This window comes from Alosa pseudoharengus, unplaced genomic scaffold, assembly GCF_046254945.1.
Source record: "Alosa pseudoharengus isolate Yale_2024_CS ecotype anadromous, Long Island Sound unplaced genomic scaffold, YU_APseudo_1.1 YU_APseudo_1.1_scf_6, whole genome shotgun sequence".
Classification (NCBI taxonomy): Eukaryota; Metazoa; Chordata; class Actinopteri; order Clupeiformes; family Clupeidae; genus Alosa; species Alosa pseudoharengus.
The window spans coordinates 38,675,589-38,695,337 of record NW_027468848.1 but is presented as its reverse complement, the minus strand read 5'-3'; the positions used below and the strand labels follow the sequence as shown (position 1 = coordinate 38,695,337).

Here is a 19,749-nt window from a genome sequence, read left to right as displayed (position 1 = left end):
CCTGTGGACACAAGAGGAAAAGACGCACAAAAGAGATGAAAATAATTAACATAAAATTAAATAGTGACAAAAAAAATCAAATAGATGTTGTGGACAAAAGGGAAAAGCACACAAAAAGTTATGAAAATCATACAAATTATATCAACTGATGAGACAATTAAACACTGTCAATCAGAACATAGCATTCAAATACTATGAAAACTGTGTTTGTATGTCATTTAGAGAGTTTTGTTTACACTTTCAATAGAGTCTATGATTTATTTGATTTATTCTGTATAGTCTGGGGAACATGAAGGCAGCCAGAGAGATCTTTGTGTTTTCCATACACACAGTCTCTCATAGGGGACCTGCAATGAGTTTCATCACAGAATGCCGCAGGAGAACAAGAGCCTTAAGCTGACAAACCTCTCATTTTTCACGCCGGATGTTTTTGGCAGCGAGACGCCCTATACCCCCAACCCCCCCTCCCCCCGAATCGCCTAGCTCTTGCCCTTGTGCTCCAGCCTCTGCGCAACCCCCCCACCCCTTCTTGATGGATGATCTCATTTGCAGTAAATCTGCTCGCGTTAGGCCCAGACACCACAGAGTTTTTCACTTCACTTGCTCCGAAAGCCTTTTCCCCATCGTTCTGCTTCAAAACAGCCCCGTACCACAAGCCTATTTGTTTACCACAGTATTCCACGGGGCTGCGGGCCCATACAAATTTATGAATGCAAATATTAACAGTATGCGGGCCGCGGGCAGTGACATTTACTTGAATGAGTTCTTGATCTTATGAAACCTTTTCACAGGAGCTATAGGGGGACTTGCTTAGTCGACTCTCTGTTATTTATGTGGCCCTCCAATGTCGCCCTGAACAGGCCAAAGGGAGCATTCTAGGTGACAGTTGCTTCAATAACTTCCAAAGGTTCAAACAGCATAAAAACACAACACACAACTCATGAGTTAAACATTTACTCTGCCTTTTTTGCGGAAGAACACCTAGAAAGACAGGTCAGGGAAGTGAGTTGTACAAGCCAAGCCAACACATGCAGGCACTTACAGAATACAATACTTTTCATCCGAACGTGTCAGATCCAATCTGCTCCATGTTGGCAACCGCTGAACAAAAACTGTCTACCTCAGCAGACAGAGAAGCCCAGCGACTCTGATGAATTCTACATCAACCAGCATTAATATTCCACTTTGACAGCGCCTATCCCTTAATGTATTGGGTGCCAATATCCCACGTGTGTGTTATTGCTTTTTTAGGGTCCGCCAGTGGGCCTCCTCGAGCAAGCAGTATGGGCATAATTGTTTTATAAAGTCCCCATCGTCTTCCTCCAGCTGAATTTGCTTGAGAGGAGACAAACCGCAGAGGCCCAGCCTCTCCTCCGTCTCTGTCTCCGTTAATTGCCTGAATCTGGGGGCACGCTTCACCTTTATGAGGCCTGGCACATCGTGTCCCTGGTGGGTCTTCAATCCAGACCTGCTTTAAAAGCTATATGCAGAGGAGGCTGGCAAGCACTGATCCACACACACAAGGGTTTTTTGCTTCACCAGATGGTTAAATATATGCAAGAAGTTAATTTTATTGCCTATCTTTTAAAATAAGTGCAAGTTACTTTTTACCAGTGAAACAGTGGAATGCTTTTAAACAGAGTGAACGGACAGTGAGGGGAGAAAACAGATCATATTCAATCACATTTTGGTTTCTGTGAAGCTTCATTCCAAGCCTTTCCCTCCAAAGACTTCACTGAGGCCTCAGTAATGTCATGGAAAATAGTACATTGATTGAACAGTCAAATCATGGTGATAAGCCAAATCGAATGTGTCTATTTACGGCTCGCCCATTGTTTACATGTGTTGAATGAAAGTCAGTGGGAGCCGTAAATCGTTAATAGAGGTGACCAAAGGATTTCTCCGGACTGCAGTGCTGGTAGGGGGACAGTTGGTAAGTGTTCTTAACAGTCTTCTGTAATAAACTCCAGGTTCGCTAACTAGGTTGTTGGTGCTTCGTTTTATGTGTAGAGACCCTAAGCAAGCTACTGACGAGGTTTGGTGCTGTTTTGAACAATATTACTGGTTTAAACCCCCCCCCCCACACACACACACACACACAAACACACACAAACACACTTACATAGACATAGCATGAGTTGCAGGAGCAGAAGATAGAGACTACGTTTACACGAAGCACGGTATTTTCCTAAACGAATATCTGGCCATCTACGTTTGCAAATAAAACTGCATGTACACGAGACCGTTTTAAAAAAAAATGTGTTCACACGAACCCGTGTACACATGCTGTCATGAGCACGCCAAACCACAGTGGCAGTCTAACGATAGCCTCAAGCTCACATTAACCAATCAGGACCCTGAAAAGTCGCACGTGAGAACATGTAAATGTAAACATTGGTCGCACATTTGGTGTACTTCTGTTGCATACGTGACGTTGGCTGCCCAAAACTCCGTTTACCACAGTTTAGAACCAAACGCATAAACGGAGTTTTCCCAAAAAAACACTTTGGCCGGAGTTTTTTTGGATAACCGTTTTACGGGGCGAATTCTCCGTTTGCGTCTAAATGAAAGGCTCAAACGTAGGGAAATGTCTTCGTTTATAAAAATACACATGCTCGTGTAAACGGGGTCAGAGAAAAATTTATGAGGCGTGATTTATTTTTACGGAGAGAGTGTGTGGTCATATTTTGTACCGCTATGCGGCACATCTACTTTGTGGGAACAATTTACACAATTACATCTTGTTTTAACAATAGGAACATTTGTAATTCCGTTACCCATGTAATTTTGTTACCATGACTTGTTATGAAACTTATATGTCTTAGAAGTAGGCCTACGTCAAAACTTGTCACAGTCACAAAATCTTTGGTCATATTATAGGAAAGTATATAAGCATATAAACACTTCTATATGAGTTTTTTTATGTTATATTTTGAGAAAGGCATGTTTGATGATGACTTTTATGGTAAAAAAAAAGTTATGATCATTTTCTGTAACTAAAATCATATAAAGATGTAATTTCACCAGACCAGACCAGACTGACATGTTGTTCTTAAATTTTGGTTCATTAATTGCTGAGTAGCATCACAAAATCCGGTGGGAGTGTAACTTTTGTATAGTAAGTAAGTAAATAAGTAAGTAAATTAAATTTATATAGCACATTTACTGTACATCCAAAGTGCTTTACAATAAAAGAACGGCAGAGTTTAAAAGGTGGTTCCAACACCAACTACAGCTGATATCTCAAGACAAAGAGAGATATACAGACATAATACAAATAGGATCTCCATCCACAGTTCCCACAGGCTCAATGGCTATTGAACAAAGTCAGAAGAGATGAATTTTAAGCAATGATTTAAAAACAGTCACAGAAGATACTGATTTGAGGACATGTGGTAGACTGTTCCAAAGGCGCGGTGTACAGACACTGAAGGCACGGCAGGCATGCTGTATCTTCCCTTCAGGGCTGCACATTTTTCTTTTCACGTTGACTTTTTTTGTAATTCAGCACCTCACCCTCAAAACCCTCAACCAATGTTCTTCTTGCCATCATTCTAGGATCACCCTAAAACCCCACTGTCCTTTGCATATTTCACTGCAAAACTGTAGTTTCTTTCCATGTCTATGGCTCATAAGCAAATCATGCAGTTTAAAAGCTTGTGATGGCATCAACTTCTAATACTTGCAAAGTTATAATATTGGTGAGGCCTCAACATCAACCTCTCTCTCTCCCTCTCTGTGTGTGTGTGTGTGTGTGTGTGTGTGGTGCATTGTTTTCTGACACCGCATGCATCATTAATCCGTTCTGTGTCCAACGTTTATGTGGAATAAAAGTGAAAGGAGCGTTGGGGGCAGAGAGACTGATCTCTGTGCAGCAGTAGCTGCTCCAGTGATGAATGAAAGCGAGACAAGCTGCCATAAAATGAGACTTCGCCAACACATCACACGTCGCCAAGGAGTGACCCAGAAAGGCCACAAGAGTTCAAAGAAAGAAAGGGAATAAAAGGAAAAAAATGCATCACCCCTGGTCGTTTCATCATGTCAAATGTGAATGCATCAACCGGCTGCAAGTGCAAACATTATAGTACCACTGGCCATCTCAAGCAGATTTTTTTTTTTTTATTTCTACCCAGTTGGTCGACTTAACCCTCTATGGTACGGTGTTGCCTGTAGGCAACATAGCCTATTTTGCCTTGTTGAAATAAAATGAGACATCCCTAAAATAAGTAAATAGGGAGGGAAAGTGAAAACCAGCGCCCCAAGTGGTTGCGTTCCTATCGAAGAGCAGCTCCAATGTTAAGTCCCATAGACCTATTTTGAAAAAAATATTGTGAAGCCAAATCAGCGATGTTATCCACCAAAAATATTTTTCAGTGTCTATACAGTAATAATATTCTAACTGTGAAAATGTCAGACCCTATTTTGCCTTATTTAAGAAAATCGTTTGTTGCTCCTTTTGTTTCATAAACGAACTACAAAAGAAGTCACGTGACTTTACCCTTCAACGTTACTCACGGTAGCATGGTTTGTTTATTAGCCTGGTTAGCATTGACACTTTAAGCTAGCTCTTCATGTGAGTAGAAGCACAACACCAGTTATCCTGACATAAAGGTTATCACCACGCGGTTTACATCACGTTCCGTTATTACAAAAATATGTTAAGCCAGTTAAGCAAATTGCTATTGATCAGTTAGAGATTAAGCGCCCAAACATGTGACGTCACATGCAGCTGTAGTTCCTTATCACCGTGTTACGACAAAAACTCAAAACAATTCAACTGATCCTAAAAATAAGGTATGACCACTTGAAGCAATAGAGGTGACCCCAGTGCCTAACATATGGAAGGCATTAAATTAAGATCCCAATGTGCACCGAGATATATTTTTTCTAAAAAAAAAAATCCCATCCACTCCGCTAAACTCTAGGAACGCAACCACTAGATGGCGATGAGATTACTTTCCCATATAGAGCTGCACAGTCCCGTCCACAGCCGATGCCGGATGTAAAAATTCAATGCAATTTCTCCATTGACAATTGCGGTATAAGCCATAAAAACTTAACTGTACGTGGTAGACTTAAAACCAGCTACGGCTGTACTAAGCGATTGTATATGCTCCTATAGACACCAAGAGTTCATGGGGCACTAACCTTGTTTTGAGATAAATGCCTTTTATTCGCGATCTCTTGGATAAGTACTTCATTACCCACAATCCTGAACAATCCCACAATCCCACAGTGATGCCTCTGATTGGTGGAAAGGCCGTTATGGTCATAGTTTGAAACTTTCTCAGCGAAAAATATTGACGAAGATGGCGGAGTCTTTTACTGCCTATGGCGAAAATTTTAATGTGATTAAAAACTTTCTTGACAAATATTGGTACTTGTATCAACAAGGATTGGGGTTTATACATCACACGAACTTAGTCAGGGCCAATACACTATCAAATAGACCACTGTAAATGTTAGTTTAAACACTCAAACTTTTCAGGTAGCCGACAGGCTAACCTTTAGCATTTCCGACATTGTATGTCATTAACTTACATAATGCAGCTAACATTAGCCTACATGCTGCAACACAGGTATGAAATATATTATGTTGTAGTGAGTGTCCAAAAGGGTGAAAGCCACTTTAAATCGGGTCACATTATTGACTGTTGTGTGTCCGAGAGTCAGTTTGTGGGTTTTGTAAGGGCCAGCATGAGGAACAAGACCTACAAAGTTGTGGTGAGTTAAGCAGGGAGGTTGGTAACGTTAATGCTGCTAGCAGTGCTAGTTAACATTAGCTAGGCTACTGTAGCCTTCATACTGTATGATTCACATCAATCATTAACCTAGGAATACTTCGTGCATTTAATGAACATTTTGTGTAATAATTCACGGCAAATTAATAAACTGAATATGGTGGTCCAAGAGCAGACCATGCACCAGTCCATGCATCAGCCCGACTGAGCAGTGATGACAGCATAGGATGAGTCAGGTAACGTTAGCTACAAAGCACTGCCGTTAACGTTAACCGCTTTCACACACACACGATATAAAATACACGATGATAAATATAAAATTCAATATCAAAACACTATTATTTACACGATTACTCCTGAAATAACTGCTATTAACTGCACATTCACTATATAAAAATCACTGTTTGGAGGAAAGGGTTCGCGTGCTGTCGCCGGTTGGAAATGCCAAAATAAATCGCGCCGATTTTGCCTATATTATTCAGTGAGGCGCGGTGGTTTATGGGATGAGTAGTTCCTTCGCTCGGAAATGAAAATATGTACACAGTCTTGTACCTTTGACTTTTTTTGGATTTTCTCTTCGTTTTTTCACTCGAAATGATATGTTGTATGCTTATGAGTTATGCCGTAGCTGGTTAGCCTAAGACATGCTGTAAAACTCTTTAGGTACGGATTTTTCCAAACGTCAATGGGACAAATGAATGGGAATCTTACATCCGGCACCTAACCGCATTTTGGCTGTGGGCGGGACTGTGCAGCTCTATACCTCTTTAAGAACTGGACAACTAACCAATTAAAATGCAAAATAGTGGCCACATGCCCCACAGGCGGCTTTTTAATAGGCGAGTTCGACTTCGACTGAGTCTGACTTGGTCTGGCTTTCTAAGTAAACGTGATCTTCAGAGGCTAGCCGGGAGGAGCTACAACAGAGGGCAGCTCATCCCGGACAGACAGGCAGTCTGCCTGACGTGACTCGCGGGAGATATCGCGGAATGTTGTTTGCAATAAACACAGCAGAACTTTCATTCTTACTCATTAAAATGAGCATGATGACTGACGAAATAAATTCTTATGATGTAGTTTAAATAAACCACTGTTGTCATACAGTTAACAGGCCTGCATTGTAGCACATAAATTCAATATCAAGTGTTTCCCCTATATGTGTGTCTATCTATTTAGCCAACAGCAGTAAATAACAGAATATCCAAACGTTTTCAGTAGGCTAGCCTACCATTGTTGCAGAAATCACGTATAAGAAGGTATCCCTTCGATTTCTGTTTATTTTCGTATATTCCAACATAAAGCAGCATGAGACTTCTGTCAAAATCGTCATGAGGACATTCCTCCCAAATGGCCCTATCACGTCTTTGAATTGACGTCATTCTGTTATTTTCTGCTGTTGGCTAAATAGATAGACACACATATAGGGGAAATGAACATGAAAGGCCACATGGACTACAAACGAACTAGGCTACAACGTGACGACAAAAGTGATGACGAGCCCCTAACTGGGCAACTCTGTTAGCAAAATCTAGCCCCAGTTTCCGACCTCTGACTCACACATTAAGTGACGTGAATGACGCAGAATGATGATGTTTTCACTCGGAGAAAGGTTTTTCCGAAGCCCGTGAACGCTAGACTCCCGCAATATTTTAAGGCCATGTGACATGGTGTCACGGTGGTAAGTCCAGGGGCGGACCTGTCATTAGGCATGGTCAGGCAATTGCCTGGGGCCTCAGCCACCAGGGGGCCTCGTCATCCCCGTATAGTATTTCGTTTTTTTTTTTTTTTAAATAAATGATCACCATGATCATCATCCAAACAATATATTCTAATCCACAATAAAGATTGAAAAAATATTTTGCCTCATGATTGCTCATAAACTCAAATGACTGCTGGTCCGCTTCCTGTCACCATAGCAGCAACTAGCTATCTGAACGAGGTCTTGGTGGGGTGTGGAGTTGAGCGATTGACAGTCAGCCATGAAATGTTTCCAGAGTGGAAGTGATAAAAGAAAAAGAAAAAGGGAGGAAGAAGAATTTAGAAAGAAATTGACTAAATTAACCAACTTCTTCCAGTCGAAGAATTCTTCCACGGAAGAAAGTAATTTGGATAGCTCTTGCACTAGGCCTACATATTCTTCTACTGATGATGATGATGATGATTATAATGTTGATCTAAGTGAAACAGTCGTGAGGGACAAGATCACTGTCACTGCCGAAGTCCGCGCTGGTGCTGGTGGTGCTGCTGACACCATTTCAGTAGCAGAAGCTTTGGGTGCAAACGAAACCAGTACGTGAGTAGCCCTAACACGATACAGTTATCAGTGACGACCCTGCGTTATGGCCAGACACCGTAAGAGATGCAGAGCGAGTTGAAATCGTAAAAAAAAAGGCCCTGTGCAACTTAAGAACTTTGAATTCCCCAAAAATGCAGATAAACCACCCAGAAGATTCACGGTTGAACATTATTACATAACCATGAAAATTTGAGAAAAAATAAACAGAAAATGGCTAGTTTATTCAGTCAGTGCAGACGCTGTTTATTGTTTTGGATGTCGGCTTTTTGGAAGATCGAACACCTCACTTAGTTCGCACGCACACACTCACTCTCACTCTCTCTCTCCCTCTCTTCTACACACAGCCTACCTACACAGACACTCTCATACATAGCTACATAGAGTATATTCACACACAGAGACCCCAAACCCCTAGCCCTCTCTCTCTCTCTCACACACACACACTCACACACACTATTCATAATTGTAATACTTTCTAAGGTTTTTACTAATGTTTTTTGATTGTCATCTATGGCAATAAATATTTGTTGTATTTGAGTATGCCTCGGTGTCCCATTATTACAGAAAAAAGTGTGTTTTAGTTTTAGGGTTGTGGTGTGTGTGTGTGTGGGGGGGGGGCTCGGAGGGGCCTCGGGATCCTTTGCCTTGGGCCTCAAAGTGTCCAAGTCCGCCCCTGGGTAAGTCCCTCCCCGGCTGACCGAAGTCGGACAGAATTTCTAACCAGCAAGCATTGCGTCCATCCCAGTATGCATTGTGTTCAACCCAGCATGCATCACATCAATTCAGATCTGCACAGATCTGCCTCAAGTCGAACTCGCCTAATGGCGTTTTACAAACGGAAGTTCGGGAGGAGCGTGACGGAATTTGCCACGCCTCCTTCAATCAGTCAGGTTATTTATTTGCAGTCCACCTGCCGAAGTTACTAGGCCTGTCAAACTCGATTCCTTTTAAGGATCCGGGTTATTCTGAGTCACTCACTAAACTGATCCAGGTTGAACGAGTCACTTGAGTCACTTGAGTCAGTATTGCTAAATCGCAAAGAAATTCAGTCCTACGTTCAAGCAGTGCAGTGGGGTGCTTCATTTCGTTAAGTGCCTTCTCATGTTGGATATGGATCCTCCATGATTTGAAACCAGGTTTTTGCAGTACTTGCATTTAGCCTAAGAGTTTTGCTCTCCTGGTCAAAGTGCATCCACACATTGTTCATCTTTTTGGTGCTCATGTTCAGAAACTTTGATCTTATTGACAGAGAGGGTAGCCTATATTATAATAATTAATTATTTGTTGTTGTTTTGTTAACTGCTACAATGTTTATTACCACAACTATATACTAATAGTAGGCTACTAGGAATCTATTCTAATAGGTATTTTAGGCAGCTAATACTAGGCAACTAATATTATTAGCCTATTAATCATAGCTATATATATATATATAATCATGTTAGGTAGCCTAATATAATATAATATAATATAATATAATATAATATAATATAATATAATATAAAATAGCCTAATATAATAGCATCAAAACCTCCACCCACTCACGGGAAAGAAAGCAGTTTGAGCCAGACTGTTTATTTATTGTCTTAACCTAGCCTAAGCAATTGACTTTCAATGTAGACATAGAAACAGGAACGTAGAAATGCCCTGCAGTGAATAAATTATTATTATTGTTATTATTATTATTATTACTACTACTATTCTCATTAGGCCTATTATTATCATCACCTTGACACGAGTAGAAACTAGGCTACTTGCTCGTCTACAGATCCACTCATGACAATGGAACCGGCTGATTCGACTGACTCGCACTCATAACAACATAATGTAACCGGTCCGCCTGGCTGATCCAAATGACCCAGGTAGGCTAGCCCAGAGCCATATAAAAAGAGAGTTGCGACACTCCCATAGACTTCCATAGGAAACAATAGACCTCTGAAGTTCGCCTACAAAAAAGATCCAAAACGGCCATCTTTGCCCATATAAGGAGATCCGGTTGTTAATTGAAGCTAACTACCTATGGCAAATTGCATTGCAAGTTAGCTCTGGAGTAGCAAACATCTAAGTGTGCCGCCTTCACTTACCGGAGATCACAGTATCCACTCGAAGGCAGAGGACAAAAGTGTGTTCAGGAAAACGTCTGCATTTCAGACTTTTTCATCCCCACGAGACTTTAACAGGTGCGATTATTCAAAATCCCCATGTTATTTTCCCATAGGAAAAATCGCCAGATACCGGATGTCAAAGATGGCAGCTTTTTTGTAGGCGAACTTCAGAGGTCTATGGCGGCGCTTTTTCCACGCTACTTCCGCTTTATGCTGAGCTCAACAGTTCCAAACTTTGACATTCACGGCTGTAGCCCCATTGACTTCCATTGCTTTCTGCCTGATATTGTCAGTGGTAAGTAGACGAATGTACGACGTTTTTTTAATTGTCATATGCATTTCCTATACCAACTGCACTAGTAGATACTGGTATTGTTCTTTGAGGATTTTGTGCTGCTTGTTTAACTGATATTTATAGCTTAAATGTTGACCGAAATTTTAAAGCCAAAAGTTAGCCTGCAAACCTTGATGTGGAGAGAGGCTAGCTTAAAGATAATGTTCCTACGTCAATAATGAATTTCAGACAAAACACATTTGGTTAGCCTATTGTGGTAGGGCAACTTTAGATGATAGGTTGGTTGTCAACAGATTTTTATTATGTTTATAATGCTATATTTTTCAAACCTGATAAGCCTATTTCACGCCGCCATTTTGAATATCGATAAGCCGTATACTCACTTCCGGTTAACGATGTCTTATGGAGAAACTAACGTTATCAGAGCTATCTACAAGTTTACAAGGAATTTGCGGCATCTGCCAAATATTAATCTATCACAGGTGGCAGATATTGTGGAACATCACACGAAAACTAAGCGATCCAAACTGGATCGGGGATATAAATTGTTCCATGAACAATTTTTATATAAATATGAAGGTAAAGTCAGTCAGCTAGCTAGATGGCTAATACCAGATTGCTAGATGGATAATACTAGATAAGACACAACAGCTTGTAAATGCACTTCAATAAAGCAGTGTAACAAAATTATCCTGTAACCTTCTTCTACTAAACCATCAGAATTGGATTGTAGATATAGAATGTTCCATGATCAGTTTATGTTTTGTGAAGGTAATGTTGATGTCAGCTAGCTAGAAGCTAGGTGGCTAACGTCAGATCCAAACACAGCTTGTAAATGCACTTCAATAAAGCTGTGTAACGAAATGATCCAGTATTTTATTTTGAAATTATTACGTGCATGTTGTTTTTGTATAGTCTCCAACGTAGTAGGCCTAGATGGTAGTGTCGTTGTGAGAGATCACTGTGCTACCAATCTCTTAGAAAAAACGAGGAGCCGCACAAAAGAGGTGTAGCTAGGTGGCTAACGTCAGATCCAAACACAGCTTGTAAATGCACTTCAATAAAGCTGTGTAACGAAATGATCCAGTATTTTATTTTGAAATTATTACGTGCATGTTGTTTTTGTATAGTCTCCAACGTAGTAGGCCTAGATGGTAGTGTCGTTGTGAGATCACTGTGCTACCCATCTCTTAGAAAAAACGAGGAGCCGCACAAACGAGGTGTAGTGAACATTGAATCTGTCAGGGGCAAAAGGAACAAGTACGCCGAAATAGCTATTGTTTACAACAGTCTTTTTGAAGTTGTGTGTATGTGTCCGTCATATGACCATTTGTATGATATCCAAAACATTTCCCCATAGAAAAACACCTAAGTAGCAAATTGTTGCAACACTATGGAAGACAAAGCTCTTATTTCTTTCCCAAAAGTTTTAGTTGTTGTTCCACGAGTTAAGGTTCAGAAACTTTTGCTAATATGTTCCACTCACCGTGCTATTACTAACACTACTTCGGCCAGCAAGACTGCGGGGATATGCTGTTTTGTGTGTTGGTAGACTCTAATCACATTGTTGCACAAGCCACGCACTCAAGTAAACGTAACCTAACCAGTTGGTCATTTAAAAAACAAAAACATTGGGACGCTGCAGAGTGAAATCCACATTATATATGCCCTATAAAAGGTTAATGTCAAAGTAACAAGTAAACAAGAAACATATTTTATTGAAAAACTTGTGGACATCAAAAATACACAACATGGAACAATACATGAACACCTATAAACCAATTATTATATATATATATATATATATATATATATATGTACACCCGGAGCCACCTGTGGAGAGCAGGCTCACAGCAAGCCATGAGGTCCTTGCTGCCAGGAGAGATGAGACCCAGCAGTGGTTGGCAGGGAGGATCCTCAAGGGAACGTGGCAAACCGCAGATATGCGGCAGGGGCTGGAGCCAGAAGTGCTCCACCACTACGTGGATCTCTGGTAGGTCAAGGTCTCCCACTGCAGCATCGTTATGATACATCTGGGTGCGAGCCTAGATTGTCAGGTGGTTGATCCTTTGCAGGTTCCCCACTTTGTACTGATCAGACATTTCCGTGTAGAGGAGAGGATTTGGTGAGACGAGTCCTTCATTGAAGTTCTGAAAGACAAATAAGATATTTTTTATCATTCCACATTTATGGACGTATTTCTTCAATAGTATGTGTGTGTGTGTGTGTGTGTGTGTGTGTGTGTGTGTGTGTGTGTGTGCATGCGTGCTTTGTTAAATTTTCAATTTGTCTGTTTCACAATTATTCTGTTGATCAGCATGTGGGCGTGCATGTGTGTGTGACATATTTCTCAATGTATTTTCTTGATTTCGGATTCAGTGATTATTACTAACAACTTAGCATGTGGGAGTGTATGGGTGCGTGTGTATGCATGTAGAAGAGCAGGGAAGTGAAAATACTCACGTGACAACACCAGCACCTCCAGTTCCACTATCCTCGTGTGAGCTGCATCCAATGCACCTACCTGATGCAAACAAATAGAGAAAAAGTAGAGAAATAATGAAACAGATCACAGCACCTCTTTAAACTCAGTCCATATCAAGAATAGCTTATTTCCCTGATGCTGACATCCTGCTAAACTGTAAACAACAAATGCTTATTAATTAATTACGGTACACTACAATTACTTTAGTGTGCAATGATGACATACTGTAGTAACTTATGAGTGCTGTGACACAAAATAGCATCACAATAATCTGTGTTTCAGTAAAAGGTGTATGAAATATAAATGTATGAAATAATCTCTTGTTTAGTTTAAAACAGACACAGACACACGAACACAATTTGCTGTCTAAACCTAGCTAACATTACTATCTATATCTTTGCTTTGTTACCTAGGGTTATTGGCTCTGTGCAGCACTAGGTAGAGACAAACTCCACGTAGTGCACGTAGGCGGGGGGAAGCTAAAAACACGTAAATATCTACTTGAAACAGAGCAGACTGGCACACAGCAGTGCTCCTTGGAGCTGCCCACGGGTTTAAGAAGCGTAAAACACTTGCATAAATTGTATTTCATACATTTTGGCACAACTGAAGCAATCATCTTTAGGTGCTTTTTAAAAGCGATTACAACGAACGAGAAACGTGTGCCGTTCACCCACCATAACACAAACACGAAGTTCGTCTTTCATATCATGCCGTAGGCTGGTGTATTTAGGAAAAAGGTGGAAGCTAAAATTGCGTTTAAATATCTACTTGAAACCGAGCAGACTGACACACAGCAGTAATCCTTGGAGCTGCCCACGGGTTTAAGAAAACACTTGCATAAATTGTATTTCATACATTTTTGCACAACTGAAGCATTCATCTTTAGGTGCTTTTTAAAAGCGATTACAACGAGCGAGAAACGTGTGCCGTTCACCCACCATAACACAAACACGAAGTTCGTCTTTCATATCATACTGTAGGCTGGTGTATTTAGGAAAAAGGTGGAAGCTACAATTGCGTTTAAATATCGACTTGAAACCGAGCAGACTGCAGTTAGACTAGCATCAGTGCTCATCAGTCACCCATGGTTTTAAGAAGCTTAACACTTGCACATTGTAGGCTAATGTTATTTCTTACGTTTTAGTACAATTTAAGTACTAATTATGTAGTGCACAGAGCCAGTAAAATCCTCCAAATAAACATAATGTATATGCAAATGTACACCTAGCTATTTATCTCCTTGCCAGTTCATATACTCGGATCAAATCTTACCTGGGGATGGTCGTGCGTCGTAGTTATGGTCCGTAGCTAGGCTAGCTAGCTAAGCTAAGATAGCTAGCAACATCAACATCTTCTTTCCACAAGGTTGTTGGACTTCATGAACATCAAACCCCAGTCTCTCAGTTGTCCTTTCAAAAACAGACTTCCTGGCTTGGGTTGTGTCAGAGACCTCTGGTTTGTTAAAACCACTAGGTGTTTTGTACAGGTCACTGCTACGGAAATGCATACTAGAAAGGACTGTGCTATTAGAGACGTTAAACAGTGGGCCTTCCTCTCTCCTGATGGCTTGAATCCATTTTCTTCGACGGTCCACATCGCGGGGAAAATTTTGAAAGCTCAAATATGGTTGTTTTGGTCTGCTGTTGGTACACAGAGGCACACAATACCGCCTTGTGCAAATCATCTGTGCCATTGCCATTCACCGTGAATGGTGTTCCGTATGACCGGAAGTAGCGATACGTCTTAATGTAGCAAAACGGAAGAGACGCCATTTTTAGATGAGATAGGCTTATTGCGTTAGCTTACTAGCTTACGTTAGCTAGTCAGCTCATTCACATACATAGTGTTAACGTTAGACATGCTATGAGGGGGAACACGAAAGCTGTTCTCATATTAAATGCTACATTGATAAAATACATTCCATACAACATGGTAACTCTATATTCAGATGTGCTGGTTATCAATGGGTTTGTGATAAACGCTCTTCAGGTGAAAAATGGAGGAAATTAATGTGATTATTGTCTTTAAACCTGATATAGACTAGCTTGCTAGATGGCGAGTTGTATGGCGTTATGGACTGAACCGTGGGCTGAACATGACATGATATAGGCTAGTGTCCACGACTCGTGAACGAGGGGATTTCAATTATGAATTTCAGGGGAAGCAGTAGGAGCAAAACCTAGACTATTATAAGTTATTGTTGTTGTTACTGGTGCGTGGCTCTTGTGTCCCTTGCCAGCCCAGTCCTGTGCCACTACTGTTCACTGTTCCAAACGGGACAGTGGCACAAGCAGTAGGCGAGTGTGGCACAAGCGTGGTCGTGGGACAGTAGGTATAGCGTCTGTATAGTAGCCTAGGAGTTTTTACTCCAACTGATGATCGGTTTCAGTTCATTTAGTTTTCAGTAATTGTACATTTTGTGTTGGTGTTCTTGGTGTAATTTTGATTGCTTTATCTGCCAAGTAATTTGTCAAATACATAGCGAAGTTTGCATGGAAGAGACTGACGTGACAAGAGGGCATTGCCTTTCATTAGGTCAGTGATCTTTGTAAGTAGGACAAATGTCTTTTTTTGGATAACTGAAAAGTGTAGTCAGGGTAATAGGGCATAGATCAGAGGCGATTGCTCTAAGACTACAGGGGAAGCTCAGCCTCCTCTAAAATATCACGGAAAATCGCATCAAATAACACTATTACATTAGCTTCTAGCCTACTATTCCAACTAGAACATGCTGAAAACATGTTAATCTTCATGGCTAGTTTGTTCAGCAATAAGGTTTTGCCGGTCATTTATCGTGATTTTGCACCCGTAATACATTGCTGTGACGACGCGATCCATAAAAAAAACCATGCAAAAACCCATAGACCCTCGGCTTCACTGGACTTTCAATGGCACTACAGAGTGGGCTGATCTCAGTGCAGAAAAGCTACATGTTTATTGGACAAACGCCACAAAATCGTCATTTCCAGGAAAGCCCGGCGTCTCTGGGAGTGAATGGGACAGTGGGATGGCCCGGACGCCGAGCTTCTGTATGATGATTGGAGGAACCGTCATAGAGGCTGGACTCTTTTTGATTGACAGCATATGTCGCGATCTGACAGGAAGTGGTTCAAGTTCAAGGCAGGGATGCGTTAACGTTAGTGTTAGCAGGTGAAGTCGAGAGACAAGGCAAGTTACAGCTCAAATTCTCATAATTTGGGAGCAATACAGTCGGTTTCAGTTTGTGACTTGCTTTTGTTCCAGTTGTGTATTTAGGCTAAATTAGGTAGCGCGCTATACAACGGTGTAGGCTACATTATGCCAACTCTATAGCCTACTGTTTGGGATACTTTTTGCCCTCAAAGAACAATATAGCACCTTAATAATATTAATTTAATAATTTACCATTTTTATCAGAGCTTCCCCTGTTCCAAAGAGCAGCAATCGCCACTGGCATAGATCACTCTGAAAGTTAATCCCCAACAAAATCATTCTTCATGTTATTGTTATAGTTTTTGTGTGGACTTGTGGCACCCCCAACCAGCCTTGCAAATGGTTAGCTGTGTATGGGTATGTAAAACTCTTGCTGGCCTCTTGCTGGAGATGGCCTCTTGCTTAGGTTTCTGCTACTTACTTAATGTGTTGTCCCAAGTATACACTGAGTGTTACCTGCTTTGTTCTCTCCCTCCATTCTCCACTGTGCCTGTTCTGCTTATCCAGGACCAAGGATGCAGAGGACAAGAAGGGTGTGCGATATATGACTGGAATGGTCAGATAAGATAATTTTTTATGTTTGAGGTCCACACGATGGGGCCCTTACACAAATGGAGTTGTGTTGATCCAGCATCTTCCACACCTCCCATAACACTCCCGACTCCAGCCAAATGTTGCATCCTCCTTACCATGTCCCTCTTATAGGTGTACAGAGTACAGGGCTACCCATCCCTTCCACATTGTGTCTTTTGTGTAGTTCACACACAATTGTTGTTCAAACATTGGAAACTGAAATCTTTTTATTTTTTGGAAACCTAAATGAGTGTCAGACCTTCTTTTTATGTTGCAGTGTCACCATACCTCCCTCCCAGTCTTTTTTGCATTTGTTCCTGTTCTTGTTTTAAACACACATTGAAAACTTAATAAAAATTCTATTGAAAACCTATTGTCATCCTTTTCATGCTGTAGTCTCACCAGCCGGCTGAAATATAAGTTATAAGTATTTTATTGAAATAGTTGATTGCTTATTGAGTTACAAGTGTGTTATTGAAACAGTGGGTGTCTTATCTTGCAGTATGAATCAAATTTTTCACATTTAAGTTGTTATTGATTCTTATTTAGCCTATGTGTTTTTGACATGTTTATGGCTTACTCATCAAATGTTACCAAGGCTGTGTGGTGCCCACCTTTATGCTATTTCTCTAAAAGAACTGAACAGATTGAATGCATTGATCAAACTTTTAAAATTTAAGCTGTTAGGCTACTGAATAGGGCTGCACGATATTAGGAAAACATGCGATATGCGATACCATTATTGAGTACTGCGATAACGATATAATTTGCGATATTTAAATATACTGCTCAATAAAGGTTTTCCACACATATTTTGAAACCTTCCACCCTTTTCTCCATTCTCAAACTACATTCACAGAATGTCTGACAGTTCTTGCAAAATAAAACACTCGCCTCAAAAGTTTTACTTGTGCTCAGAACCAAGCAGTGACAGAGTGATTCAGTGTATGATTGAAGTGTTCCCTTAATTTTTTTGAGCAGTATATTTAATGTTTTTTTTTTTCATTCTGCTTGCTGCAAACATACACTGTAGGGTTGGGGGGGGGGGGGGTAAATGTATAATTACAGAAATAAATGTATAATTTTTAAATAATATAAAATATCATGTAGCCTATATGGCCTGATGAAAGTGGACAGCTAAGAGACCTACTGACTAGGCTATCGAAGTTGTGTGGAAGATCTGCTCCTAATCCTCATAAAAGACGGGTGGACAGCCAATCTGAACACTTGTGCACCAACCAGCGGAATAGGGGATTATCACGCTTCCGGGTTTCACGGGCGGGATTTTTAAATTTTGTGCACGTCCACTTCCGGCGCAGTTCAACAATGGCTGAAACGAAGGCTAGATGTCATTGCTCTGTTCCACTTTGTACATCGAACAAACAACGCCAACCCTACTTAAGTTTCCATGGATTCCCGACTGAATTGAGTCTAAGGAAGAAGTGGATTAAAGCGGTTCGCCGGGATGAAGGGCCAAACTTTAAAATAAAACAAGGTAGCACGTTTGTTTGTAGCCGGCACTTTAGTGAATCAGACTACACTAACGCTACAGGTGCTATCAGGCTAGCGTTAGCTAACGAGGCTAACTTTACCAATCGGGGTCGCATCAAGCGTCTGAAAATCGGGTCTGTGCCCTCCCGTTTTCAGTGGAACAACTGGGGACTGCCAAGAAGGGAGTCCGCTTATAAAAGAGCATCAACTCGCTTAGGTCATGACGTTTGCCCTGCCCTTCCTCTGGAGCACCCCCTGCCATGTGAGGAAGAGGCTATGGAGGAGGTCGCAGCTTCGGTGGTGATGAAAGAACATGATTACGGCTCTGCTCCTAAACCAGGTATGTTAGTGTTTGCCGATGTTCTGAAATGTTGGCCTACCTCCTCATGATGACCTACCAGTACCCCATACTATGCTTAAACCACAGGTAGCACATCCTGTTAGGCAGTGGTGGAATGTAACTATGTACAAATACTTCGTTACTGTGTAACGTTACTTAAGTAAATGTTCCACGTATTTGTACGTACTCATGTTTTTACTAGAGTAAATATTTCTCTGCTTATTTGTACTTTTACTTAAGTACTGAGTTTCAGTACTTCCTCCACCACTGCTGTTAGGTAGGAAATGTCTATCAGAATGCCCTACTGCTCATTATATTTTGCTTAAACCGTAGATAGCACACCCTCACAGGTAAGAAATGTCTATCAGGATGTGCTACCTATGGTTTTAGCACAGAATGTGTTATTAGTAGGTCATACCGAGGAGGTAGGTCAACTTAGAACACTGGCACAAAATGTTTAGTGTTATTGATGTCCCAGCATTTGACCAATACTACAATTTGAAAAGCTTCATCACAAGTACAAACGTTGCATTTTATATCTTACTTGATTAAACGTAAAGGTGAATATTGAGCTATAAAATGCTATTTCATGTAACTTTAGAGGTCCAAACTACTTCCAATATGCAAGTCACAGACAATCTGTTTTCATTTTTCTCACATCTCATACAGGTGCACTGGATGCTGCTGCTGCACGCATACAGCAATTGGAAGACCAAGTCAAGGAGCTGACAACAGAACTATCACAGCTGAAAGTGGGTCGAGTGCATTTTAACAGATTTTGTGTATCAGACAAGGACATCCTTTTTTACACAAGATTCACATCAAGAGATGTTTTTTGTGCCTTCTGGGAGGCTATTCAAGCATCTGCCTCCATGGTGGTTTATTGGTCGAAAGCTCAGAAAAAGGGACAAACAGTTGCACCCATTTCTCCCAGTCCAACGCGTAGACTGCAACTAGTTGATGAGTTTTTTCTCTTCTGCTGCCGAGTTGCTGCAGGCCTGCAAGAGAAGGTGCTGGCTGACATGTTTCAGGTCAGTGTGTCCACTGTCTCCCGTGTTGTTATAACGTGGGCCAACTACCTTTACCTGCTCCTTGGCACCCTTCCCATCTGGATGAGTAAACAGCAAGTCAAGGACACCATGCCAAGCAAATTTGTGCAGTATTGTCCAGATGTTCGGGTTATCATCGACTGCACCGAGGTGCGATGCCAGAATCCATCATCCCTCAC

The 19,749-nt window shown here is 41.1% G+C and overlaps 2 long non-coding RNA genes across 2 annotated transcripts; one reads left to right on the top strand and one right to left on the bottom strand.

Annotated features, from left to right (window-relative positions):
* The first annotated feature begins 10,326 nt into the window (after nt 1-10,326).
* Nucleotides 10,327-16,892, top strand: LOC143106716 (uncharacterized). The gene is made up of 3 exons (XR_012983722.1): nt 10,327-10,437; nt 16,417-16,474; nt 16,625-16,892. It is a non-coding gene; the product is annotated as an uncharacterized LOC143106716 (long non-coding RNA).
* Nucleotides 12,196-14,448, bottom strand: LOC143106715 (uncharacterized). The gene is made up of 3 exons (XR_012983721.1): nt 14,198-14,448; nt 12,901-12,961; nt 12,196-12,587 (listed from the first exon to the last, which is right to left on the bottom strand). It is a non-coding gene; the product is annotated as an uncharacterized LOC143106715 (long non-coding RNA).
* Nucleotides 16,893-19,749: the final 2,857 nt, after the last annotated feature.